The sequence below is a fragment of the Dipodomys merriami genome, unplaced genomic scaffold (assembly GCF_024711535.1).
Source record: "Dipodomys merriami isolate MVZ:Mamm:240054 unplaced genomic scaffold, mDipMer1.0.p SCAF_171, whole genome shotgun sequence".
Lineage (NCBI taxonomy): Eukaryota > Metazoa > Chordata > Mammalia > Rodentia > Heteromyidae > Dipodomys > Dipodomys merriami.
Genome location: NW_027203060.1, coordinates 1,934,285 through 1,962,082, shown reverse-complemented (window position 1 = coordinate 1,962,082; position 27,798 = coordinate 1,934,285).

Below are 27,798 nucleotides of genomic sequence, written 5' to 3'. Positions count from 1 at the left end.
TTCCCCTACCAAACTTCCCCTCCACATCTACCCAGCCCCTTCCTCCCCCACCCAAGTTGTAAAGTTCGTTTTCAACATAGTGCCTCGTACATCTCATTGTTATGATGGGTCATCCTGTATCCTTATTTCAGCATTTTATTTCCCTTCCCCTCCCCAAATTAGAAAAATGTATATACACAATAAAGGGCAACTATATCAAATAGAGTAAAAATGGGTTATACTGTGGGGGAAGACCATACAAAAGAAACAAAAAAAACTTACATTGTACATTTTAAATATGTTAAAGAAACAATAGCAAGAAAGAAAAAAAAACACTTGTGTCCCTATCTTGGGGTTCATTTCACTTAACATCATCTTATATGGTCATTTGTACATAGCTTTTGACCTTTTCTGCTTGTCCTAGTCTTATACTTGTTATTGCAAATAAGGAAAAACATGGGACTTATGTTTCTTTGGGCCTGGCTTACTTCACTTAATATAATTTTTTCCAAGTCTTTCCATTTCTTAACAAATGGGGCGATGCCATTCTTTCTGATGGAAGCATAGAATTCCATTGTGTATATATATCACATTTTCTTGATCCATTCATCTACTGAGGGGCATCTAGGTTGTTTCCATATCTTAGCTGTGATACACATAGTTGTGCTGGTAGCTTTAGTATAGCGTTGTTTGTGATCCTTTGGATAAATGCCAAAATATGGGATTGCTGGGTCATAGAGGAGCTTTATGTGGAGTCTGAGGAACCTCTTTACTACTTTCCAAAGTGGTTGAACAAGTTTACACTCCCACCAACAATGCAGTAGGGTTCCCTTTTGGCCACATCCCCTCCAGCATCTGTTGTTACTAGATTTCTTGATTATAGCCATTCTAACTGTGGTGAGGTGGAATCCCAATGTTGTTTTGATTTGCATTTCTTTTATGGCTAGAGAAGTTGAGCCTTTCTTCATGTGTCTATTGGCCATTCTTCTTTCCTCTTCAGAGAAGTCTCACTTTAAGTCTTTAGCCCACTTATTTATCGGACAGTTGTTTCTTTGAAGATTTGTTGTTGGGGGATTCAGTTTTTTGAGTTCTAGCCAGGCATGTTTTTAAGGCCGTGATCTTTACCTCTGGATTTCATTGTAGCTGTATTTTTGTTTTGTGTGTGTGTCTGTGTGTGTGTGTGTGTGTGTGTGTGTGAGAGAGAGAGAGAGAGAGAGAGAGAGAGAGAGAGAGAGAGAGAGAGAGAGAGAGAGAGAGAGAGAGAGAGAGAGAGAGAGAGAGAGAGAGAGAGAGAGAGAGAGAGAGAGAGAGAGAGAGAGGGAGAGAGAGAGAGAGAGAGAGAGAGAGAGAGAGACTGTAGATAGAACACAGAGCTCATAAATTAAGAACTACCCTTTCTTTCCTCCCCTCTCCTGTACCTTTCCTCCATGTCCTAAATTTCAAAATATACTTTCCATCATATCTCTATAAGTAGTTAAAAACTAGAGTTAAATACCTAAGTTTTTCCATTAAAAAACTGTTCTGTTTTGGTTTCTATGTGGCATTTAGCATGAGTGAATCTAAGGATCTTATTTACTGGGGCCTAGTGTAGTCTTTTAGTCCTAATAGTGCAATGTATAATTTTTAAAACAACTTTAAGATGGTCATTAGTGGCTCCCTCCTCTGATCCTAGCTACTCAGGAGGTTGAGATCTGAAGGAATATAGGTTCAAAGCTAACCTGAGCAGGAAAGTCTATGAGATTCCATTTCCAATTAATCAGCAAAATATCAGGCAAGAGTCATGGCTGAAGTGGCAGAATGCCAGTAGTGAGCAAAAAGTTCGTGACAGAGTATGAGGCCTGAGTTCAATCTCAATATACACACACAGCTTTTTTTTTTTTTTTGCAATTTTGTCATGTTCCTTTAAGGGTGTTGTCTTCTGCTATCTTTCATATACATATGATTTTTATTGTAAAAATTTGTACAGAGGGGTTATAGTTATATGAGTAAGGTAATGAGTATATTTCCTATAGAGCATTGTTACCTCCTCCTTTGTTTTTCCCCTGCCATCCCTTTCTTCCCCACCTCCCCAACTTCCTCCCTCTCAATCCCTAAGTTGTATAGTTCATTTCAACATAGACACACATGGCTTTCAAAAAGATTTACTGTTGGTATAACTTGCAGAGGGGAAGGGAAAAAATGAGTTGTTTAAATAGGGATACATGTGATCTCATTGCAACAATGAGATGTACAAAATGTTAGGTGGAAAATGTAACCTTACAACGTAGCCAGGGGAGAGGTGGATAGGGGGGAGTGTAGTCATGGAAATGTGAGGGCAGGGATGGTAGGGGAAAAAATGGAGGTGGCAACAATGCTTGATAAGAAAGGTACTTATTACCTTACTCATGTAATTGTAACCCCTCTATATGGTATTTTCACAATTAAAAAACTTATTAAAAAGGTTTATGTATTTCTAGGCTCAGGTCTCATATTGGCAAAAATAAAAATAAAAAAACGGAAAAAAACAGGAAAAAAGATTTAAATATATCTCACAATTAAAAACTGTCTAAAGCAAATGCTCTAATGAAGAGATAGAGGGATGAGTCTTTCCAATTTTGTCCTTGAAAATATTATTTGCCTTTTCAGATCTGTTTTACCTTTGTTAGAATTGTGAAAAATTTATACCAGACAAAGGGAAGAAATCTATTGACAACATGGTCCACACTTCATATTTGTCTTGTTCTCACTTTGTAATGAAAAGGATTTGCCAAAGGAAAGGAGGGAAATCCAGGAAATGCTGTTTCCAAGGGAGTCAACATGATTTGGATCAGAGCATTGCAGAATTTAAGGCACTTTCTTTTTTTTTTTTTTTAGTAAGCTTTTTATTGTGAAAATACTGTACAGAGGGGTTACAATTACATGAGCAAGGTAATGAGTCCATTTCTTATCAAGCATTGTTGCCTCCTCTTTTGTTTTTCCCCTCCCCTCCAATCTCCACAACTACACTCCGCTCCCCTCCGCCCCACCCTCCATCTAAATTGTAAAGTTCGTTTTTTGACATAGAGTCTTGTACATCTCATTGTTGCAATGGGTCAACCTGTATCCCTATTTAAACAATTTGTTTTTTCCCTTCCCCTCCAAAAATTATACCAACATCAAATACAGTGAAAACAGAGGCTATACCATGGGGTAGGTACATACAAAGCACTAGAATCAACTCCAAATGTATCAAAGACCTTGGAGCAGACACCCTGAAAACATTACAGGATGGAATAGAAGAAACCCTAAGTTTCCTTGGCACAGGTCGAAATTTTCTTAATAGAGGCCCAGAAACACAACAAATCAAAGACAGGTTGGATAAATGGGATTTCATGAAATTGCAGAGCTTCTGCATGGCAAAGGACATACCTAGCAAGATCAATAGAAAGCCCATGGATTGGGAGAAGATCTTCACTAGCCATATCACAGACAAGGGTCTCATATCTAAAATATACTTGGAACTCAGAAAATTAAATCCACTAACAACAAATCTTCAAAGACACAACTGCCCAATAAATAAGTGGACTAAAGATTTAAAGAGAAACTTCTCTGAAGAGGTAATAAGAATGGCCAATAGACACATGAAGAAATGCTCAACCTCACTAGCCATAAAGAAATGCAAATCAAAACAACACCTCACCATAGCTAAAATGGCTATAATCAAGAAATCTAATAACAACAGATGCTGGAGGGTATATGTCCAGAAGGGAACCCTACTGCATTGTTGGTGGGAGTGCAAACTTGTTCAACCACTTTGAAAGTAGTATGGACGTTCCTCCATATAGACTCCACATAGAGCTCCCCTATGACCCAGCAATTCCACTTTTGGGCATTTACCCAAATAATCACAAACAAGACCATACTAAGGCTACCAGCACAACTATGTTTATTGCAGCATTATTCACCATAGCTAAGATATGGAGCCAACCCTGATGCCCCTCAGTAGATAAATGGATCAAGAAAATGTGGTATATATACACAATGGAATTCTATGCCTCCATCAGAAAGAATGACATTGCCCCATTTGTTAGGAAATGGAAAGACTTGGAAAAAATTATTATTTTTTTCTCTTTCTTTTTTTTCTTTTTTATTGTGAAAATATTGTACAGAGGGGTTACAATTACATGGACAAGATAATGAGTACATTTCTTATCAAACATTGTAGCCTCCTCCTTTGTTTCCCCTTCCCATCCCTTCCCATCCTCCCCCCGCTACCCCCCAAACCTCCTCCCCCCCCAAAGTTGTAAAGTTCATTTTCGTCATAAGGACTTATACATCTCATTGTTGCAATGGGTCCACCTGTATCCCTATTTATATGATTTGTTTTTTCCCTTCCCCTCCACAAATTATACCGACATCAAATACGGTGAGAGCAGGGGTTATACTATGGGGGAGGGACATACAGAGCAACAAAGAAATAATCTTATAAATGTGTTAGAAACAATCGCATGAAAGAAAAAAAAAACATTTGAATACATATCTTAGGGTTAATTTCCCTAACATCAACTTATCTGACCTTTTCTGCTTGAATCAGACATATACTAGTTATTGCAAATAAGGGAAACCATGGGACCTATGTTTATTTGGAAGACTTGGAAAAAATTCTATTAAGTGAAGTAAGCCAGGCTCAAAGAAACATAAGTCCCATGGTTTCCCTTATTTGCAATAACTAGCATAAGGCACTTTCTAACGCAAAAGAATTCACAGGTGACAATCAGAAGTTGAGACAATAGAGATAGATCGGTTTGAAATCTGAAATGGAGGTCAGTGAAACATAAAGAACTGATGAATAACGTTGATACATGAAGGCCATCCCTAAGCCACATATTGACCTAATACAAGGCAGAAATTCTTGTTGATTCAGGGATCTTAAGCATAATCCATAATCAGTGACTAAATACTACATGTGCTGTTCCAGCCTCAATTTAGCAAGGCTAAACAAACTGCGTGCCAGTGGCTCAGACCTGTAACCCTCGCTACTCAGGTGGGTGAGATCTGAGGATCATGGTTCCCAGCCAGCTGGAGCAGTTTGTGAGATTCTTATTTCCAGTGAACTACCAAAAAATAAAATCTGAAAGTGGGGGTATTGCTCAAGTGGTTGAATGCTATACTTGAGGGAAAAAAACCCAAGCCAAAACAACAATACCAGTTCAAGAACAAACAGTGCCCAATCCCTGAGTTCAAGCACCAAGAAGAACCAAAGACCAAATCAACTCAGACATAATTCAAGACTGCACATTGGAAATAATCAATGTTGCTGAAAGCTGGTGGCTTGTGCTTTATAATCCTGGCTACTCATGAGGGTGAGACCAGAAAGATCAAGAACCAGTCTGGGCAAAAATGTTCACTAGACTCCATTTCTAAGCAACCAGGAAAAAGTCACACTGGAGGTGTGGCTTATATGATAGAATTTCAGTCAGAAAGCTCAGCAAACATGAAACTCTGAGTTCAAACCACAGTACTACCAAAGAAGGGAATTGTTGTATTATCTAAAATACCCAGTTTAAGAGATACTCAGTGAAACAGAAAAAGTGTGACTCATATATGGCAAAAAAGAAAAACAATTCATAAAATCCTAAGCACTAGATGCTGCCTTTGAGGGGAAAAGATGTCAAGTTACTAGGCAAAAGCTGTATAATATCTGTTAAGAATATGTTCAAAGAACTAAAGATAATAATGGTGGAAGAATTATAGAAAGATAGAATTTGTCAATGACTCATCGAATAAAAAGTATTAATAAATGTTATTTTCAAAAACAGACAAGTAAAATTTTTGAATCAAAAAGTACATTTAAATTGAAAAAAATCACAGATAATAAACAGTAGAGCTGAACTTGAAGAAGAAAAAGACAGTAAGCCTTATGGTCCACAAACATGTGTCTAAGCTGTGGATGGCTTTGAAATCAGAGGAACAGATTATGAATTAAAGAATGCTAGCCTTGAACAAATGAAACTCAGAGACAGTGCCCAGGCCCTGAGTTCCAGCCCTAGGACTGGAAAAATAAACAAAAGAGAATGCAGATAACTTCTACAACCAGGATAAGACAAGAAAGCAAGCTTCCTTTACAGCCCCAAAGGAAGTGCAGCCTGGAAGATACCTTGATTTTGCTAAAATAAGATGGATGGACTTCTGACTTCCAGAAATGTATGCTTTAAATTTTTGCATAGGTTTGTAGTAATTTTGCTACAGAAGCAGCAAGACATTAAAAAATTAGCATTACTGTCCCACAAAAACTATTCAGAGTCCAGGTACTGATGGCTCACACTTATAATCCTAGCTATTCAGGAAGCTTAAATCTGAGGATGGCAGTTCAAAGCTAGCCCAGGCAGAAAAGTGTATGAGACTATGACCTCCAATTAAGACAGAAGTGGAGCTGTGGCTCAAGTAGTAGAGTGCTAGCCCTGAGCAAAAGAGCAGAGAGACAGTGCCCAGGCCTTGATTTCAATCCTCAGGACCAGAACAAAGAAAGAGAAAGAAAGAAAGAAAGAAAGAAAGAAAGAAAGAAAGAAAGAAAGAAAGAAAGAAAGAAAGAAAGAAAGAAAGAAAGAAAGAAAGAAAGAAAGAAAGAAAAAGAAAGGAAGGAAGGGGGAAGGAAGGAAGGAAGGAAGAGAGAAAGAAAAAAGAAATTCTCAGGGATGTTAATCAGGCTGAATGAAAGGGAATCACCGAATAATTAAAACCCACACATTTCAAAGACTTAGTGGCTCATAACTGTAATCCTACCTACTCAGGAGGATAAATCTGAAATTTGCAGTTCAAAGTCAACCCAGGTAGGAAAGTCTGTGAGACTCTTATTGCCAATAAACTACCAAAAGGCCGGAAATGAAGCTGTGGCTCAAGCAGTAGAGCACTAGCGTTGCAAAAAAGCTCATGGATCCACCCAGGCCCTTGAGTTCAAGCCCTTGGACTCCACCCCCACCCCACCCCCCTCCACTGCCAGCCCATTGGTGGCTCATGCCTATAATCCTAGTTACTCAAAATGGTGAGATCATGAGGAGTGTAGTTCAAAGCCTGGTGGTTCTGCCTGGTCAGACAAATCAGCATGATTCTATCACTAAAATAAACAGCAAAGAGCCAAGCTGGAGATGGAGCTCACATGTTGTTACAGCACTTGATGTGAAAGAGAAGCAACCCAAGCAAGGCAAAGCTCTGACATCAAACTCCCATACTGGCAAAAAATGCTGGTAAAATGTTATTATAATTATTTTTGCCAATCCTGGGGCTTGAATTAGGGACCTGGTACTTGCTCTGAGCATCTTTGTGTTCAAGGCTAGTGCACTACCACTTGAAACACAACACCACTTCCAGCTTTTTCTGAGTAGTTCATTGGAGATAAGAGTCTCAAGGACTTTCCCTTTCCTGTTCAGGTTGGTTTGAACCACCATCCTCAGATATTATCCTCCTGAGTAGCTAGAATTACAGGCATGGTGATAAAGTGCTTATAAACATAATTATAAAATCTTTAATTTTTACTGAGTTAAGCAAGTGCTCCATATAATTATATATATACAAATCATATATAGAAATGCAATATTTTAAATAATAAAAATGAAAGGGTCAGACAAAAGTATAATGAAGAAAACAGGCAGTTAATAATAATCTGAATACACCGAAAGAAATAATGAGTGCCAGTCTGGGTACAGTGGCACTTAACCTGTAGTTCCAGCTACTCTGGAGACTGTGGCAGGAGGTCACTTGAACCCAAGTGTTGGAGGCCAGCCTGGACAATAGAGTGAGACACTGTCTCAATGAAAAACAAAGAAAATAGAGAAAAAACTTCTCAGAAATAAAAAGATGCAAAAATGGTAAATAAAGTTATTATCAAAATATGCAAGTGGGGTGATGGTGACTCACTCCCACAATTCTAACTACTCAGGAGATTGACAAATTCAGCATCTTAGTTCAAAGATAGCCTGGGCAGAATAGTCTGAGAAACTCCATCTCCAAAATACCAGCAAAAAGCCAGGCTAGTGGCATGACTTAAGTGGTAGAATATCAGTTAGGAAAGCATGAAGCCTTAAATTTAATCCCAAGTTCTGGAAAAATAATTTTTTCTAAAATTGTTCTTTTTAAATGTTTTTTCTTTTTCTTTTTGTCAAGGAGATGTACAGAGGGGTTTCAGTAACATAAGTAAGGCAATGAATACATTTCTTGTCAATCTTGTTACCCCTTCCCTCAATTTTCTCTTACTTTCCCTCCCTGCAGCCTCTACAAGTTGTACAGATCTTTTCCAACATATTGTCTTGTGTATATTGCTGTTGCATTGGTTCCTTCTTGTCCTTTGTCTCACTATTCTGTTGTTCCCCTTCCTTTCCCTAATTCAAATAAACGTATAGACAATACCAGGGTCCCAAACTCAAATACAGCAAAATCAGAGGATATACCATAGGGGGAAGAACACACAAAATAAACAAAACTACCGTAGTACATTAAACAAAATAACAACAAAGAAAAACCTCTTGTGTCCATGTCTAAGAGTTCATTTTGCTTAGCATCATCTTATATGATCATATGTACATAGCTATTGAGCTATCCTGCTCATCTGCTAAGATTATTCTAGATGTATACTAATTATGGAAAAAGAATTCTATAATCATACTTTTACTATCTTATTAAAAACGTGATTATCACATAAAGCAGTAATTGCAATATTACATTGTTGTTTGTAATACATATAAATGTAATGTTATAATAATGGAAGAAAATAAAAGGGATAAGGAAGCTATGAAGGAACTAAGATTCTCTTTATTGGAATTAATGGCAAAAACCTAAAATACTTTAAATTAGCATATATATTGTAAGTAAATGCACCAACTTGAAAATTGCTCAAAATCACTGAAGGAATGAAAAATTTACACCAGAAAATATTTAGTACAAAGAAAACATGGAAAACAGCAAAAAAATGACAGTGAAGTTTATAGAAATCAAAAGTACAATTTCAGGAAAAGGAAGGGGAAAAAGGAATCAATTATGCTGGCACACATCTATAATCTTGGACTAAGGAACCAGAAGCAGGCCTCCAAACATGATGGAAAGAGTCAAACTATTCAGATCGGAACTATGGCTGGGGAAAGACTTATCTCAATCTGAACATGAAATATAGGATTGAAGGAGTGGCTCAGTACTATTACCTAATTCTAAAATGTATGATGTCCTGATTTTGAAAAAAAAGTAATCCTGAAGGAAAAAGGGTAGGAAAACTAAGAGGAGCTAGGTGTAAGGGTATACCATGGAAATTGCAGAAAAATAAACAAGAAATAGAATAAACTCTTGATAAACATCAATTAGAGCAAAACATCAGATACAACAACACTCAACTGTAATATCTAAAATTAAAAAACAGTAGCTTCTAGGAGCTGATTAACCACAAAAAACTGTGATTCAAGTGGTAGATTGTTATCCTTGTGCACAAATGCTCAGGGAGAGTGTACAGACCCTAACTTCAAGTCCCAGTACTGGCATTTAAAAAAATGGCAAATGAGTCTTAACTAAAATTGAGAGACTCTCTTTTGAAAAGTGACTATGATAACAAGCACAAGGAAAACTAAAAGGTCAGAAATAATATTTGAAAATCACATCCTTGGTAGGCTGGAAACCAAAACAACTAACTAATATGAAGAATGCAAAGTAAAAAGACAAATCACCAGTAAATAAGTAAATATGTAAATAAGTAAAATAAGTAAATATGGATATTGGTGAGAGGACATTGGACATTATTTACAACTAGGAAACTGTGACAAACCACAATGAACATGTAATGGAAGGCTGTACCTCTAATCCAGGTACTGGAGAGGCAGAAAGAGGAAGATGGAGGGTTTACAAATGGCCTCTGAGATAAAGCAGTGTGTGTGTGGGAACCCAGACTCAGAAAATCAAAACAAGACAAACAAGTAATATCTATCTATCTATCTATCTATCTATCTATCTATCTATCTATCTATCTATCTATCATCTACCTATATGTACACACATGAATCAATAAATCAAATAAAAATAAAAGTAAACAAGAACAATTAACAATACACAATAGTAAATTTAAAAGATTAACACAAAAAGCAATAATAAAAATGTGCACTAGAAGCTACAATCAACTATTGAAGAAGATGAGATAAGAAAGAGCAGTCTCTGCAGAATAAGAATAAAGCCAGGCTAGAAGCAGAGTTCAAGGCCAAGAATTCCACAGGAGTGAGCAAGTGAGCCCTTGGGTTCAAATTCCAATGCAGACAAAAAAATGATTTAAAGTAATAAATTGTAGTGGGACAGAAGTGGTGGCTAACATATATAATCCAAGGGCTGAGGAAGGAGGTGTGGAACGCTGGAGAGTTCAAGGCTAGCCTGTAATAGGTTGTAATTTCTTGCCTCAGAAAACACACTAAATAAATAAGCAAATTGAAAAATGAACAGATAGGTAAGTAAATGAATAAATTTTAATAAATGATAAAATAAAATAAAAATGACAAAATAAAAACCACAATGAACCTAACAACAGTAGGTCATCCCTATAATAACATCTATAATAACAAAGGTACTCAGACAGATAAGGCCCAAAGGACCAGGAGAAATTCCAGGATACTCGGGCTATAAAAACACAAGCAAAAGGCAGTGATAGAGACACAAGTGGGAGAGTGCCAAAAGAGAGTCAATGTAAGAGAACAAAATTTGCAAAATTCTTTGACCTTGAAAAAGAAAAACTTCTGATAAACAACACTCAAACCATGGTAACTAAAAAAAAGAGGCAAATGTTTTAATAAAATCGAGACATTCTCATCTTATAATATACCCGCAAGGCTTGAACACAGTACACCTAAAAGTCACTTAGAGTTCTAAGTAAGAAATGAATCACTAGGAAGTATCTAACAAGGTATGGGCGCAAAGCAGGTGAGAAAACATTCAACATTATTCACACCTAGGGGAATGCATATGATAAACCACAATTAGCTTGGAATGAGGACCCACATATGTAATGCAGGTACTATAGAGTCAGAGGCAAAAGGCTGGAAGATTCATGGATATGCTGTGGTAGATGGAGAGTCCCTGGTTCAGAAGACAAAGATAAAACAAATATACAAGTAATAAGTACATTAATACTTAAGCACACCCATGTATGTACATGACCAGAATAGATTAAATAAATGTCAATATGGAAAACATCATAAAATTAAAAATAACAGTAAACATAAAAATAAACATAAAATGAAAAATAAAACTTCAGTAAGTTTGGCACCAGACACACTACAAGCCATATAGGTAGTCAAAATGTTGAAACAATGAGAATCTGCAGGGGCAGTAATTTGAGATTTCAGTATCCCTAAAATGACAAGAAAAGAAACAAGATGGGAACATAGTTCAAGTACAAAAATGCCAATTCAGTGAGCAAACAAATAAACATGAGTCTTTGAATTCAAATCACACTACAAAATCCAAAAATGACTAAAAGAACAACACAACAGTCAGAGAAACACTGTGGCCCAGGTGTGTAATTCAGATATTGGGAGGCAGATGGGGGAGAATGCAAAATTTGGGCATGCCTGGCCAAGATTGCAATAGCAATCTCAGAAAACAAACAAACATAAATAAACAAACAAGGAAAAAGGTATGTGTATGCATTTTCATGAAAGATGATAAAATTAAACAAAAAACCCCCCACAATTTAACCATGATCAATAGTTCAGACCTGTGATCACACAGGTTCTGGGAATGACACAACTGGCCAATTGGATCTGGTAGAAACTCCAAGAGATTGCTCTTCCCAAAAGTTCAGCACACAACAGTAACAAATGTTGGACACAAGTGGTAGAGTGCCATCTATTCAATCAAACTTACCAAGTAGGATAAAACTTTTTCCACTGTATTTGATGTTGGTATAATTTGGGGAGGGGAAGGGAAAAAACAAATTGTTTAAATAGGGATACAGGTTGACCCATTGCAACAATGAGATGTACAAGACATTATGTCAAAAAACGAACTTTACAATTTAGGCTGGGGGAGAGGGAATGTAGTTGAGGAGGTGGGAGGGAAGGGATGGTAGGGGAAAAACAAAGGAGGATGCAACAATACTTGATAAGAAATGTACTCATTACCTTGCTCATGTAACTGTAACCCCTCTGTACATATTTTCACAATAAAAACACATATTAAAAAAACAGAAAAACATGGCTGTGAAATTGAGTTAGATGTGAAATTGAATTGGAAAAATATTTCTGAGAAATGACTTCCATAAAATCATCCCTAAAATTTAAAATGACAAATAAGTCTTTAGTCAAACAAACACACTCTTCAATAAATACTGGCATGCCAAGCCCAGAGAAACATAGGTCCCATGGTTTCCCTTATTTGCAATATCTAGTATATTCATGAATCAAGCAGAAAAGGTCAGATAAGGAGATGTTAGGAAAATGAACCCTAAGGTATGTATTCAAATGTTTTTTTCTTTCATGCATTTGTTTCTAACGCATTTATAAGATTATTTCTTTGTTGCTTTGTATGTCCCTCTCCCACAGTATAACCCCTGCTTTCACTGTATTTGATGTCGGTATAATTTGTGGAGGGGAAGGGGAAAAACAAGTCGTTTCAATAAAGATACAGGTGGACCTGTTGCAACAATGAGAAGTACAAGTTGTCACGTCAAAAACGAACTTTACAACTTTGGTGGGGGGGGAGGATTGGGTGGGGAGCGGGGTGGGGGGGAGGCTGGGAAGGGATGTGAAGGGGAAACAAAGGAGGAGGCTACAATGCTTGATAAGAAATGTACTCATTATCTTGCCCATGTAATTGTAACCCCTCTGTACAGTATTTTCACAATAAAAAATAAATAAAAATTTTAAAAAAAGATACAAAAATAAATAAATAAATACTGGTATGCCAAATAGAAGGCAAGCAAGAGGCTGAGGAAAAATATTTACAAATTATGTGCCTGGTATGGTTGTAACCAGAACACTCATACTACTTAGGATTCAAAGTAAGAAACCAAATCACTAGCAAATATTTGGCAAAGAATTGAAAATTGTCAAGTGAGGCTACTTTGACTGTAATTGATACCAAAACAAATGTAAGTGATAAACCACAGTGAGACCAGAGGCAAGGTCCACATGTGTAATCTAGAACAGGAGGGGCAGATGGAAGAAGGTGGAGGGTTCCTGATGGCCTTGGGCACTGGGTGAGACCATGATCACAAAAAAAAAAAACAAAAACTGTGTAACTAATAAATTCCTAGAAACAACTATATAAAAAATGCGTGAGTAGGGGAAGATGGCGGAGGAGAAGCTGGAATCTGAACAAGCTCTCGCAGAGAAAGCAGTTTTAGAGTTCCAGTGAACAGTCCTAAGCCAGAGAATCACACCAAGTGTGCCATCACAGGACAGAGAGTTAGACAAGAGAGGGGAAGCCAAGGCAAAAAGACACATCTGAGCGCCTGCCAGCAGCCGCCGCGGCGGTCGCAGGGTTGTGGCAGAGAACGCAGCTGGGGCCATAACTGAGCGCTCACACAGAGAGTCCGGGACGAAGGAGGCAGACGCAGCGGGCGAGCAGATTCTACTCAACATCAGCAAGACCCGACAAGGAGCGGACATCTTCATCCTGCAGTGTGCAGAACAGAGACGACCCAGGATCCAATACTCGACGTGAGTAGAAGCCCGACACCCACACTCCTTCTCAGGGAGCAGAGGAGGGAAGGCCACCCCTCCCCCCCCAGCACCGGTGATCTCCATTTTGGATACCGACAAAGCTCGGAGGAGCTGCCAGCTCCAACCCAGGCCTTGGAATAAAATGAGTCATTTAGCAGGTCACAAGAACTTAACAGCGGCGAAGTGATCTGCCAGACTCGGCTCCATCCAGGGAAAAGTCACCCAGCTCAGGCACCAGCCATTGGAGTGGCTTTCCTCACTGGGTAACCAGAGCTAGAGGCTGCCCCTCCCTCTAGTAGCCTCCACAATCAATTGAAAAACAGAAACCCTGAGAACGGCTCCAGGCTGGGCTCTGTGAGATTTTTTCACAAAATAGCCCCAGGAAAAAGCTACTGATTGTTGAAAGGCCTCAACTCTACCCAGAACCTAGCCTCACCACTGCATCCCCCTCTTTTGTGATTCTCAAAGCAGATCACCCTCCCAGTAAACTAATCTGGGAGGGGGATCTCAAAATCTTGGGTAAAGCAGAGCATTTTTCTGCCTGTTCAAACAAACTGACTTAAGAAACCAGTCAAGCCACAGGACCTCAAGGTGACCAGAGACTCCAACAAAAGGCTGTTTACAGACAAAAAGGAGATACAGGATTCTTCCCACCCCTCCCAAAAAAATAAAAAAAAAAAAATCAAAGAACGTTTTTTTTTCTTCCTCTTCTTTTCTTTTTTTTTTTTGGTACCTTACAAATATATAATTTTTTCCTTTTCTAAAAATTTTATTAATCTTTAATTTTTGCCTTTTTTGATAAAATAATTGTTTTCCAGTAACTTTTTTTTCCTCTTATAATTTTTATTTTAGGAATACATGAAGGTGCGTTTTCCTTTCTTTTCTTGTCTTCTTTCTCTTTTTCTTTCTTTCTTAACTATCTTTTTGTTTTTTTGTCTAGCTCTACTGAACTTCTGATCTTTTTTTCTCCCTTTATAATCCTTTTAACCTTTTCCTCTCTTTTGATCTTCTTTATGTGACTTAACTCTTGTGCTGCACATCCTCAGATAAACCCGTAGTTAACTAGTAGACCCTATCCCCCATTGGGTACACACTTAATCCACAAATTTATTACTCAATTCAAAACCTCTGAGACTTAAATTCCTTAAAAGCAGTACTACCTCTTTATACCTATATAATATTTTAAGCATTTTCTTAAGTTTTTCACTTCTCCTCTATGTCCCTACCCTTCTATTAATATACTCACATTCCTCTCTAAATAGATGGTCTTTTAATCTACATAATAATATTAATTTTACGTTTCTATTTTTTTCTGGTCTCTTTTCATTTCCCTTTCCCTTTCTTCTTTTTCTCTCTCTCTCTACTTGCATCCTACCCAACCTATTTCCTGCATTGAGATTAGGACACAGTTAACTCTCCCTGTGCCTCCCCACACCAATCTATTCCTATTTTTCACACACATCTCTCCCTAACCCTAAAAATTTCTGGTTTCCCAAATTCTTCTCTGCGGTTCCAAGCCCATTAACATATAGTTGTTTGATGTTGAATAGATGTATCTGTTGAACTAGATTGTATCTGTAGACTATTGACTATATAAATGCAAACGTTGGATGATGGTTGCCTTAAGATAGTGTTCTAGCACAAAACTGGTGCTATTTTCATCTCAAATGGGCAGAGTAAGCCGGAAAAACACAAGAAAAATGGCAAATCCGGGTATCTCAATTCCCAATCTTGATAATCAGGGGTCAGAACAGATAATGAATAATCCAGAGGAGAGTTCCCAAATAGCTCTACAAACACTGGTGGCAAACATGATAAATGAGAAGTTTGACAACTTACAAATGACTCTGTATGAGCATGATAGGGAGAGAGAGGAGGCATCCCAAAAGTTTATACAGGAATATCATAAGCGTGAGGAAGCTACTCAAAAACTGATACAGGATTTGCGTGAACAACTTGAGAATACTCAAAGAGAAAGTCAGGAATGGCGTGAGCAGGCTGAGAACACTCAAAGAGAACAGCAGGAATCCCACGAACGGGAAGAAAGAGAACTGTAGGAATCCCACAAACGGGAGGAAGCTAATCAAAGAGTAATTCAGGAATTGAGAGACCAGGTAGAGAATACACAAAGATCACTAAAGGCATTCATGAAATCCATTAACAAAGAGCTGAAGGAAGTCATTGAGACCACAAAGGGAATGCTGAATGGAACCCAACAGTAGGAATGGGAGTCCAAAGAAACCATAACCAATCAACTAAGTGATTTGAGAACAAACACTGAACACCAAATTAAGGAAGTAAAGAAATTCATACAAGACCTAAAACAGAGCTTCAACAAAGAACTGGAAGCCATCAAAGCTGACCAATTAGAAGGAAAAGAGATAAAAAACAAAGTAGAGAGTCTTGACAGCAGGTTAGACCATGCAGAAGATCGAATCTCAGGGATTGAAGACAGCCTAGATATTATAGAGAAAGAACATTCATCCATCCAAGACAAGTCCAAGAAATATGATAGATCTATCCAACACCTGGAAGACACCATTAGAAAGCCTAATCTAAGGATAATGGGTGTAGAGGAGCACCTAGAAACAGAAGTTAATGGTCTAGGAAATTTGTTTAACAGGATCCTAGCAGAGAACTTACCAAACATACATAAAGATAGGCCTATTCAGATACAAGAAGCTTTTAGAACCCCAAATAGACCAGACCAGAATAGGACATCCCACCATCACATTATAATCCACACAGGATCAACTCTGACCAAGGAAAAGATCCTTAAAGCTGTTAAGGAGAAAAGTGTAATCACCTATAAAGGGAAACCAATTAGAATCACCTCAGATTTCTCAGCAGAGACAATCAAAGCAAGAAGAGCCTGGAATGATGTATGCCATGCCCTAAAAACAAACAACTATCAACCACGAATACTGTACCCAGCTAAACTCTCCTTCATAACTGAAGGCCAAATAAAAACCTTCCATAGCAAAGAAAACATGAAACAATACATCTCCACCAAACCAGCCCTACAAAAGATTCTTAAAAATGTCCTACACATAGAAAACCAACAAGACCGCAACAAAGGCCAAGAAACTGCACCCAAACTGAGAATCCAAGAACCATAGGAAGAACCCAGTTTTCACAGCCCCCAAGAAGGTGGATAACATGGCACGAACTCCCAAATACCTCTCAGTCCTATCTCTTAACGTTAATGGACTGAACTCTCCAATTAAGCGACACAGACTGTCTAGTTGGATTAAAAAACAAGACCCTTCTATCTGCTGCTTGCAGGAGTCACATCTTGCCCGTAAAAACAAACACATTTTCAATGTTAAAGGCTGGAACAAAATCTACCAAGCAAACGGCCCCCATAAACAGGCGGGAGTTGCAATCCTAATATCCGATAAAATAGACTTCAAATTAAAATTCGTGAGAAGAGATAAAGAAGGTCGCTACATCCTAATTAAAGGATCTCTCCTTCAGGAGGATATTACAATTCTAAATATCTATTCGCCAAACAATGGAGCACCCAAATTTATCAAAGAAACACTACTTTCCCTCAAATCCCACATAGATCCAAAGACATTAATTGTTGGGGATTTGATTTTAACACACCACTCTCCCCACTAGATAGATCAACTCGGCAAAAACTCCACAGAGAAACCGCAGATCTAAACAGTTCCATAGATCAACTGGACTTAACAGACATCTACCGAACATTTCACCCAGCAGCATCAGAATACACGTTTTTCTCAGCAGCACATGGAACGTTTTCTAAAATAGACCATATTTTAGGCCACAAAGCAAACTTGTCTAAATTCAGAAACATTGAAGTTATACCTTGCATTCTCTCTGACCACAAGGGAATAAAATTAGAACTCAACACCAAAAGCCACCAAAGAAAGTCTGGTATCACATGGAGGCTGAACAACACACTGCTGAATCAAGAGTGGGTCATGAAAGAGATTAGAAAGGAAATTCAAATGTTCATGCTATTCAACGAAAATGAACACACAAATTTCCAGCTCCTCTGGGACACAGCAAAGGCAGTACTCAGAGGCAAGTTTATAGCTCTGAGCTCCTACATCAACAAATTGGAGAGATCTGAAACTAGCAATTTAATGATATATCTAAACCTCCTTGAAAAAGAACAGCAAGATAAACCCCAATCCAGTAGACGGAAAGAAATAATCAAAATTAAATCAGAATTAAATGAATTAGAATCCAAAAAAACTATAGAAAGAATCAACAAACAAAGAGTTGGTTCTTCGAAAAACTTAACAAAATTGAAAGACCCTTAGCAAATCTTATCAGAAAAAGAAGAGAACACACCCAAATTAATAAACTCAGAGATGAGAATGGAAACATCACCACAGAAACAACCAAGATTCAGAACATTATAAGGGAATACTTCTCAAAACTTTATGCTGATAAGTTTGAGAACTTGACAGAAATGGACCTTTTCCTAGCAAATATTGACATGCCAAAACTAAACCAAGATGAGTTAAACCAGCTTAACGGGCCCATATCAAGCATTGAAATAGAAACAGCAATAAGAGACCTCACAGCTAAGAAAAGTCAAGGACCAGATGGTTTTACAGTGGAATTTTAAAAGGCCTTCAAAGCAGAGCTCACACCAATACTCCTCCAACTCATTACCGAACACTTTCTATGAAGCCATCATAACCCTCATCCCAAAACCAGGCAGGGACTCATCAAAGAAAGAGAACTATAGACCCATTTCTTTGATGAACATTGATGAAAAACTTCTCAACAAAATTTTGGCCAATCGACTTCAACAATTCATCCAAAAAATCATACACCATGATCAAACAGGATTCATTTCAGGGATGCAAAGCTGGTTCAATATACGCAAATCAATTAATATTATTCATCACATCAACAGGAGCAAGAATAAGAACCACATGGTTATCTCAATACATGCAGAAAAAGCATTCGACAAGATCCAACACCCCTTTATGATGAAGGTTTTGGAAAAAGTAGGAATCCATGGAACATTCCTCAATACAATAAAGGCTGTATATGACAAACCTACAGCCAGCATTATACTCAATGTTGAAAAACTAAAACCATTTCCTCTAAACTCAGGAACCAGACAAGGATGCCCACTCTCTCCACTTCACTTCAATCTAGTATTAGAATGCCTAGCTACAGCAATAAGACAAGATGCAGACATAAAGGGAATCCAAATAGGGAAAGAAGAAATAAAACTCTCCCTCTTTGCAGATGACATGATCTGGTATTTAAAGAATCCCATAGACTCCACTCCCAAATTACTCGAGCTGATTCAAAACTTTGGCAAAGTAGCAGGTTATAAAATTAACCCCCCAAAATCAATGGCTTTTCTGTATGCCAACAATGAGAAAAGTGTGGCTGAAATTAGGAAAGCAACTCCATTTGTAATAGCCCCACAAAAAATAAAATACCTAGGAATTAACTTAACTAAAGAAGTGAAGGACCTCTATGATGAAAACTTTAAAATCTTAAAAAAGGAAATCAACACAGAACTTAAAAAATGGCAAAACCTCCCATGCTCCTGGATTGGAAAGATTAACATCGTGAAAATGGCAATTCTTCCCAAGGCTATCTACAAATTCAATGCAATTCCTATCAAAATTCCAACCTCATTCTTCAAGGAAATAGAAGAGGCAATCCAAAAATTCATATGGAACAATAAAAGACCCCGAATAGCAAAAACGCTCCTCAACGGAAAGAACACTGCTGGAGGAATATCAATACCAAACTTCAAACTCTACTATAAAGCCATAGTAATCAAGACAGCTTGGTATTGGCATAAGAACAGACCTCAGGACCAATGGAATAGAATTGAAAACCTAGAAATGAACCTACAGACCTATAGCCATCTAATCTTCGATAAGTGAGCTAAAACAATAGAATGGAAGAAAGACAACCTCTTCAGTAAATGGTGCTGGCAAAATTGGTTAACTACATGTAGAAAACTTAAGCTAGATCCTTATATATCACCCTGCACCAGAATCAACTCCAAATGGAAAAAAGAACTTGAAGTCAAAGCAGACACTCTGAAAACATTACAGGATGGAATAGGAGAAACCCTAGGTCTCCTTGGCTCAGGCCGAAATTTTCTGAATAGAGACCCAGAAACACAACAAATCAAAGAAAGGTTGGACAAATGGGATTGCATAAAGTTGCAGAGCTTCTGCAGGGCAAATGACATAGCTAGCAAGATCAATAGAAAACCCACGGATTGGGAGAAGATCTTTACTAGCCATACAACGGACAAGGGTCTCATATCTAAAATATACTTGGATCTCAAAAAATTAAATCCCCCAACAACAAATCCTCAAAGAAACAACTGCCCAATAAATAAGTGGGCGAAAGACTTAAAGAGAAACTTCTCTGAAGAAGAAAGAAGGATGGCCAATAGACACAAGAAGAAATGTTCAACATCCCTAGCCATAAAAGAAATGCAAATCAAAACAACATTGAGATATCACCTCACTCCAGTTAGAACGGCAAAAATCAAGAACTCTAAAAACAACAGATGCTGGAGGGGATGTGGACAGAAAGGAACTTTACTTCATTGTTGGTGGGAATGTAAACTTGTTCAACCACTTTGGAAAGCAGTATGGAGGTTCCTCAAAAGACTTCACATAGAACTCCCCTATGACCCAGCAATCCCACTTTTGGGCATTTACCCAAATGTTTACAAACAAGACCACACTAAAGCTACCAGCACAACTATGTTTATTGCAGCATTATTTACCATAGCTAAGATATGGAACCAACCCAGATGCCCCTCAGTAGATGAATGGGTCAAGAAAATGTGGTATATATACACAATGGAATTCTATGCCTCCATCAGAAAGAATGACATTGCCCCATTTGTTAGGAAATGGAAAAACTTGGAAAAAATTATATTAAGTGAAGTAAGCCAGGCCCAAAGAAGCATAGGTCCCATGGTTTCCCTTATTTGTAATATCTAGTATATGTATGAGTCAAGCGGAAAAGGTCAGATAATGTGATGTCAGGAAAATGAACCCTTAGATGTGTATTTTAATGTTTTTTTCTTTCATGCTTGTGTTTCTAATGCATTTATAAGATTATCTCTTTGTTGCTTTGTATGTCCCTCCCCCACAGTATAACCCCTGCTTTCACTATATTTGATGTCAGTATAACTTGTGGAGGAGATGGGGAAAAACCAGTTGTTTCAGGATACAGGTGGACCTGTTGCAACAATGAGAAGTACAAGTTGTCATGTCCAAAATGAGCTTTACAAGGTCCGTGGGGGGGGGAGGGGTGGAACGAGAAGGATTGGGATGGAGGGGAGGGGGGAGGCTGGGAAGGGATGTGAAGGGTAAACAAAGGAAGAGGCTGCAATGCTTGTTAAGAAATGTACGCATTATCCTGCCCATGTAATTGTAACTCCTCTGTACAGTGTGTTCACAAATAAAATAAAATTATATTAAAAAAATGCGTGAGTACATGGAAGGATCCATAAATGAATAGATGGTTCAATTGATTGGTTAAACAATAGATAGATAAATGAACAAACAAATGAATGGCTAAAGGAAAAGAAAGTAAGAAATAGGAATGAGCTAAGAGGTAAAACACAACCCCAAAATAGCAATACAGCTCGAAACATATATGAACATACATAACAAAATGCTCAATAAAGAATGGTAGCAGAGGCTCCAAATATTTAGTAGACGAATAAGAATGGTAAGATGAGAATCCTCACTCTGTTCAGAAAAGTTCAAAAGACTCTATTGCCAAAATAACAAGTAAAAGTTATCCTAGAAGCATGGTTCACATGTAAGAGTGCAGACTGAACGAGTAAGCAAGCAAGGATAAGGCCCTCAATGTGTGATCCAGATAGTGAAAGGCAGATGTGGGAGGCTGCAGAGGTGAGGACATACCTAGTTTTCTTTGTAACTCCCAGACACTCAAAACCAACAAAATAAAATAAGTATGTAAAGGTTTAAATCAGTATAAACAGTGTTGAATTCCAGATATTGACTAAGGACAGATATGTGAATCTGTATGGGCAGAAAACACCCTCATACTCAAATAACAGACCAACAAGTGAAAGACAGGGTGGAAAGATGCTTGAGTATTCCAGGACCAAATGTGGGCTACCATACTCATAAAAGAGTTATATAAATAAATACACATATAAAACTAAAGAGTTTGATAAAAAAATAGGCTGAGTAAGCAAAAAAATAGAAATCCATTAGTACACACCACTGTAGAGACAAAAAGGAAAGAGAAAAATTGTTTATCAAAATGTCCTTTAATGAGTGAGAAATGGTTAGGAAACCTGTGTGAGGAAGGTATAGAGAGGAGACAGGGAAGGATAGATAGTTCATGGCACACCTATTCTAGGTGGTTAGCAATACACTGTTTCAATAAACAAATAAAATTTCCATTAGTCATTCATTCACTCAAAAATAAGAATGAAACAAAAATTGCAAAATACAAAGCTGAAACCCAGTATGGGAGGTGTCTGGGTAGAAAACGTGAATAGAGACCATCAATCAAAAAGCAAGAAAAAGACAGACTGGAAACATTACAGGAAGGGATAGGAGAAACTCAAGGCTCCTTGGCATAGGCCAAAATTTTCTTAATAAAGACCCAGAGACACAACAAATCAAAGAAAGGTTGGACAAATGGGATTGCATGAAATGGTAGAGCTTCTGCATGGCAAAGGACATAGCTAGCAAGATCAATAGAAAGCCCATGGATTGGTAGAAGTTCTTCACTAGCCATACAATGGACAAGGACCTCATATCTAAAATATACTTAGAACTCAAAATATTAAATTCACCCAAAACATCAAAGAAACAACTGTCCCATTAATAAGTGGGCTAAAGACTTAAAGAGAGACTTTCCTAAAGAGGAAATAAGAATGGCCAATAGACACATGAAATGCTCAACTTCTTTGGCCAGAAAAGAAATGCAAATCAAAACAACATTGAGATTCCACCTCACCCCAGTTACAATGGCTATAATCAAGAACTCTAGAACAAAAGATGCTGGAGGGGATGTGGCCAGAAGGGAACCCTGCTGCATTGCTGGTGGGAGTGTAAACTTGTTCAACCACTCTTGTAGGTTCCTCAAAAGACTCCACATAGAGCTCCCTTATGATCCAACAATCCCACTTTTGGGCATTTACCCAAATGACCAAAAACAAGGCCATACTAAAGCTACCAGCACAACTATGTTTATCAGCACATTATTCACCATAGCTGAGCTATTGAACCAATCCAGATGCCCCTCAGTAGATGAATGGATCAAGAAAATGTGGTATATATACAGAATGGAATTCTATGTCTCCATCAGAAAGAATGGCATCACCCCATTTGTAAGGAAATGGAAAGACCTGGAAAAAATCTTATTAAGTGAAGTAAGCCAGACCCCCAAAACATAGATCCCATGGCTTGCCTTATTTGCAATAATTTGTATACATCTAGGATAATCTTAGGAGATGAACAGAATAGCTCTACATCTATCTATATATGACCATATAAGATGATGCTAAGCGAAATGAACTCCAACACATGGACACAAGTGTTTTGTTGTTGTTGTTTTTAATGTACTATGTGATTTTTTTTATTTCTTTTGTATGTTCTTCCTCCTATGGTATACTGTTTGTTGTTATTCTATTTGGTAGTCTGGTATTCTATATATATTTATTTGAATTATGGAAGGGAAGGAGAACAACAGAATGGTGAGACAAAGGACAAGGGAGAACCAATTCAATAGCTATATACACAAAACAATATGTTGGAAACGATCTGTATTACTTGGGGGAGAGGGAGAAAACTGAGGGAAAGGGTAACAAGGTGGACAAGAAATTTACTCATTACCTTACTTATGCAACTGAAACCACTCTGCATATCACCTTGACAATCAATCAATCAATCAATCAACCAATAAAATACATCAGTCTATAAAGTCTTCCAGGGTCAAACAGGTGTCTAAGACATTCACTGACACAAATACTGAACAAGTAAAAAATTCCACAGATTAATAGAAATGCATAAATACATTAAAACAAAGACAAATAGCACACAAAATGAAATAGGAATCAAAGTAGAAAACAAAAAAGGAATGAAGTCCAGTTGTGGATGCAGACCTAAAGAAAAAATGAAATTAATTTGCTAAACGCCATTTAGATCAGACCCCAGTATACTCCCCTAGGTGACATCTAGGTCCTGGTAGGCAGTGGCAATAGGCTGGAGGTTTCCTGCTCTGACTGTGGCAGGGAGGGACACTTTGGTTCAGAAAATAAAGACAAAAAAAACATGTTATTAAGAAATATGTGAGTACAGAAGCACATCTACATACATATACAGGGACTAGGCACAAAAGAATCACTAAAAATGCTGCTAAGCACAGTACATCCCATGAATCAAAAGAAATATGCAGTATGAAGAAAAGTAAATAAATCAACACAATGAAAACAGGAAACTTTAGTCCAAGCTAGTATACTTCTATTCAGAAGAGAGAACTATGCACAACCAACCTGGGCAGAAAACTCCAGGATATTCTCTCTAGGAGTGTAAAGACACAAGTTAGGCCGGAAACATGAATGAAATCTCCCTATGTTAAGTGACTGAGAGCAAGCAAAGTTCTGCCTCAGAGATCTCATCCAAGTTGAAATAAGAAACAAAAACAAAATGCAATCTAAAAAAGACAACTGTGAGACACAAAGGGAAGTCCACATACTGAAAGTCCAGATACTGAAAAGTGGAGGCTGCAAGGGCAGGACATGTCTGTCCTTCTGTATAACAGCCAAATTCACAGAACAAAAAAACCCAATAATAATGAAATGCATATTTAAACAAGTATGAAGTATGTAAGTATGTCAATAAGTAGAACTCATGTTAATGCCCTATGTGGAGGAGCATATGATCTGTGAATATGTCTGGGCACAAAAACATACTGGACACCACTAATTGAACAGTAAGAAAAAACCAGGTTGCAAAGATGCTTCAAGTCTCCCTAGGCCATATATGGAGTAAATTCAGAAAACAACTACTGTTCAAAAAATACAAGCATGCATACATTCATCAATAAATTACATAGGCTTATCTAGAAACCACAGGATGAGCAAGCACCCAAAGCAAAGGAGATCATCTATGACAGATCACAGTGAAGAAAAAAAAGGGCAAATGAAATGGTTTACTAAAATCCTCTTCAGTCGGTGGGAGTGACCCACATATGTAATTCCAGGTAACAGGAGGCAGGTATGGAGGCTGGCCAGTTCAGGACACACCTGGCTGAGGTGGCAATACCCTGCCTCACAAAACAAACAACATGTTCACCAGTCACATACAATCATTCAGACTATCAGTCATATAAAGCTCTAGGTAAGGATGCAAATGAAACAATTCCAAGAAATAATATTCAAACTCAGTTACTGAGAATGGGGAGAAGTGTTGACACAATCTGGGGAGAAAAGTATACTAGTCACCAATAATGAAACAACTAGAAAAAGGAAGGCTGGCAAGATACTTCAAGACTTCCAGGGAGGTTAGAGCTGAGCTTGGGACAAAGTAGGAACTTGATTCACCTTCAAACTTGTGGCATCTCCCTATGCTTCAGACCAGTTCCAAAGAGCAGTAAACCAAGAACAAGAGAGTGGATTATTTGACCTCTTAGGAAGAAATCAATCTTTCTATAGGAACCCTAGAGCTGAGCCTCAACATTGTTGGTGGGACAGATCAACAGTATGTCTCCAATGACAGTGGTATCTACATCCTCTGAATCAAAGAGAATGAGGCTGCAGCCCGGTATGTGCCACTCCAAGAGGGTGATAAGATCCTCTCTGTACATGGCCAAGCCCTAAAGAACCTGCTGCACCAGGATGCTGTGGACCTCTTAAATAATGCAAACTATGCTGTGTCCCAGAGAGTGCAGCACTGGTGAGAGCTGCAGAATAGACCTATAGGACGTCAAGATGAAGGGGAACCAAACAGTATTCCTGTAGCTGTGATGCTGTTGCCATTGTGCTCTCCCGTGGTAACAGCCTGGGCCTTCATGAAATGCCAACAAAAGCTTTGAAAGACTTGCTTTCTGCCAGCCCGCCCAGGGAACTTATATTTCTCTCATCCTCCTTCCCTGCTATTCTTCCATATCTTTTCCCATCTCTGCATAACCAACACATGATTGAAAGTGATTTGATTCCTGCCTAGAACCTTGCTGTTTAAAATCTCCAAGTGTTTATATCCTAATGGGAGAGTAAAGATATTCTTTGAAGGAAAGATGGACATAAGCTAAGCCTTGCTTAGAACTAAAGAGGAATTACGTTATTTACTAGGACTGCCAACTACCCAAAAAGGGAATATCCAGTCATCCGCTCACCAAGGGTTACACTTTTTTTCTTAACTGGCATAAAAGGCAAGATGTATGGCATAAAGTGAAGAGGATTTTTACTTAATGATTTTCCTTGGGAATTGTTTGTGGCCTTTACTAAGAATTTCTAACTATGCTCATGAGTGCGTATATTGGACACATGAGAATTAAAGAGCTGCTTACTTTTTTTAAAAAAGCAAATGACATAACAGATACACACACTCATTCTTATGTGACAGTATAATATTGATGCCTTATGGAGAATTAAAGAGGTAAGGAAACTACTTTGGTTTCTGATCTAAGAGGTGATCCTAATTGAAGAATTTTTTTTTTTTGATCAGTCGTGGGTCTTGGAACTCTGGGCCTGGGCACTGTCCCTCAGCTCTTCAGCTCAAGACAAGCACTCTACCACTTGAGCCACAGCATCACTTAGAGTTTTCTGGTGGTTAATTGGAGATAAGAGTCTCACAGAATTTCCTGCCTGGGCTGGCTTTCGGCCACGATCCTCAGATCTCAGCCTCCTGAGTAGCTAGGATTATAGCCTTGAATTAATGGTGCTTAGCTGAAAGAACTTTTAAAGATCTATTTTGTAGAACAGACATAGTGTGGTGAGGAACTTTCTAAGAGGGTGTTCAGAGTCAGAAAAATAATAGCAGAAACAATTAATTAAAAATTGTAGAAGAACAAATTCCTCATGATACCATGTTGATCTTCAGTAAATTTATAAAATAGCTCAGTTCAAAGCTGATCATTCAAAAACACCATTCAAAAACATCATTCAAGCTCTGGGCTATCTAATGACTTTTGTGGTGTCACATTGTGCCAGGATGCCATAGTGCTGAGATGGCTGTGGCTAGGGCTGTAGCAAACCAGAAACATACCTGGAAAGAAAAGATTGGGCTTCAGGTGGCATCTAAATCCCTCTACGCTGCTGGCCATTCTCTGGCTTCTAGCAGGATAGAGAAGAAATCAGCTCTGCTTCTGATTTAGTTACATTGAAAAGGCCTGGATTACTACTTTTTCAAAGGTTCTGAATACTAGTGATGCTTTTTATTACTAAGTAAATAAACTTGTTTTTCTCAGAGAAAGGAAGGAAATGAGTTTTGGTTCAGGGAAGAGAGGATTTGTTGGGTGTTTTCTGGGGAAGTCTGGGAAGGAGACTGTGAGTGAATGGACCTTAGGAGATACAGGGATGCTGGTGAGGTAGGAACCATCCTGTTCTTGTGGTACTTAAGTTGGTTTTGAAGCACCGAGGATAGCTGAACCAAGTTTAATCTTTTCTATCCTCCAAATAAATCACCAGATTGCAGGCCTTATGTATTTCAACCTGACTGTCTAGACTCTGCTTGATGCAATCAGTTATATAAATTTTAACATAGACAATCTAGTTGTTATTTAATAAATGGTGATTGGACATGAGATTTGTCAAGACACTTTTGCAAACCTTCATCCTAAAAGAATGTTCCAGTTGGGAGGAGAACACTTAACAATGAATTGGTCAATAAGTAGGGCACTGTAAGTTGGTGACAAGTTTATATTACACACAGCAAAAGGAGAGTTATTGAAGAACGGGACATTTCTGTGAAGTAGACAATGAAAAACACAGAGGAGGTTATACTCAAGAGAATTCATAAAGTAAGTGAAAATTTAAAAATATATCATCATCAAGTGAAGTAATAATTAAAAACAGTAGAATTAATGTTACCATGCAGAATACAATGCAGCAACAAAAAGATACAGAGATGATCACCACAGTTGATTTTTTCAATTAGAAAAGAAAAACTATCACATAACAGCATTGTTATAAGAGAAAAAGTGTTACATC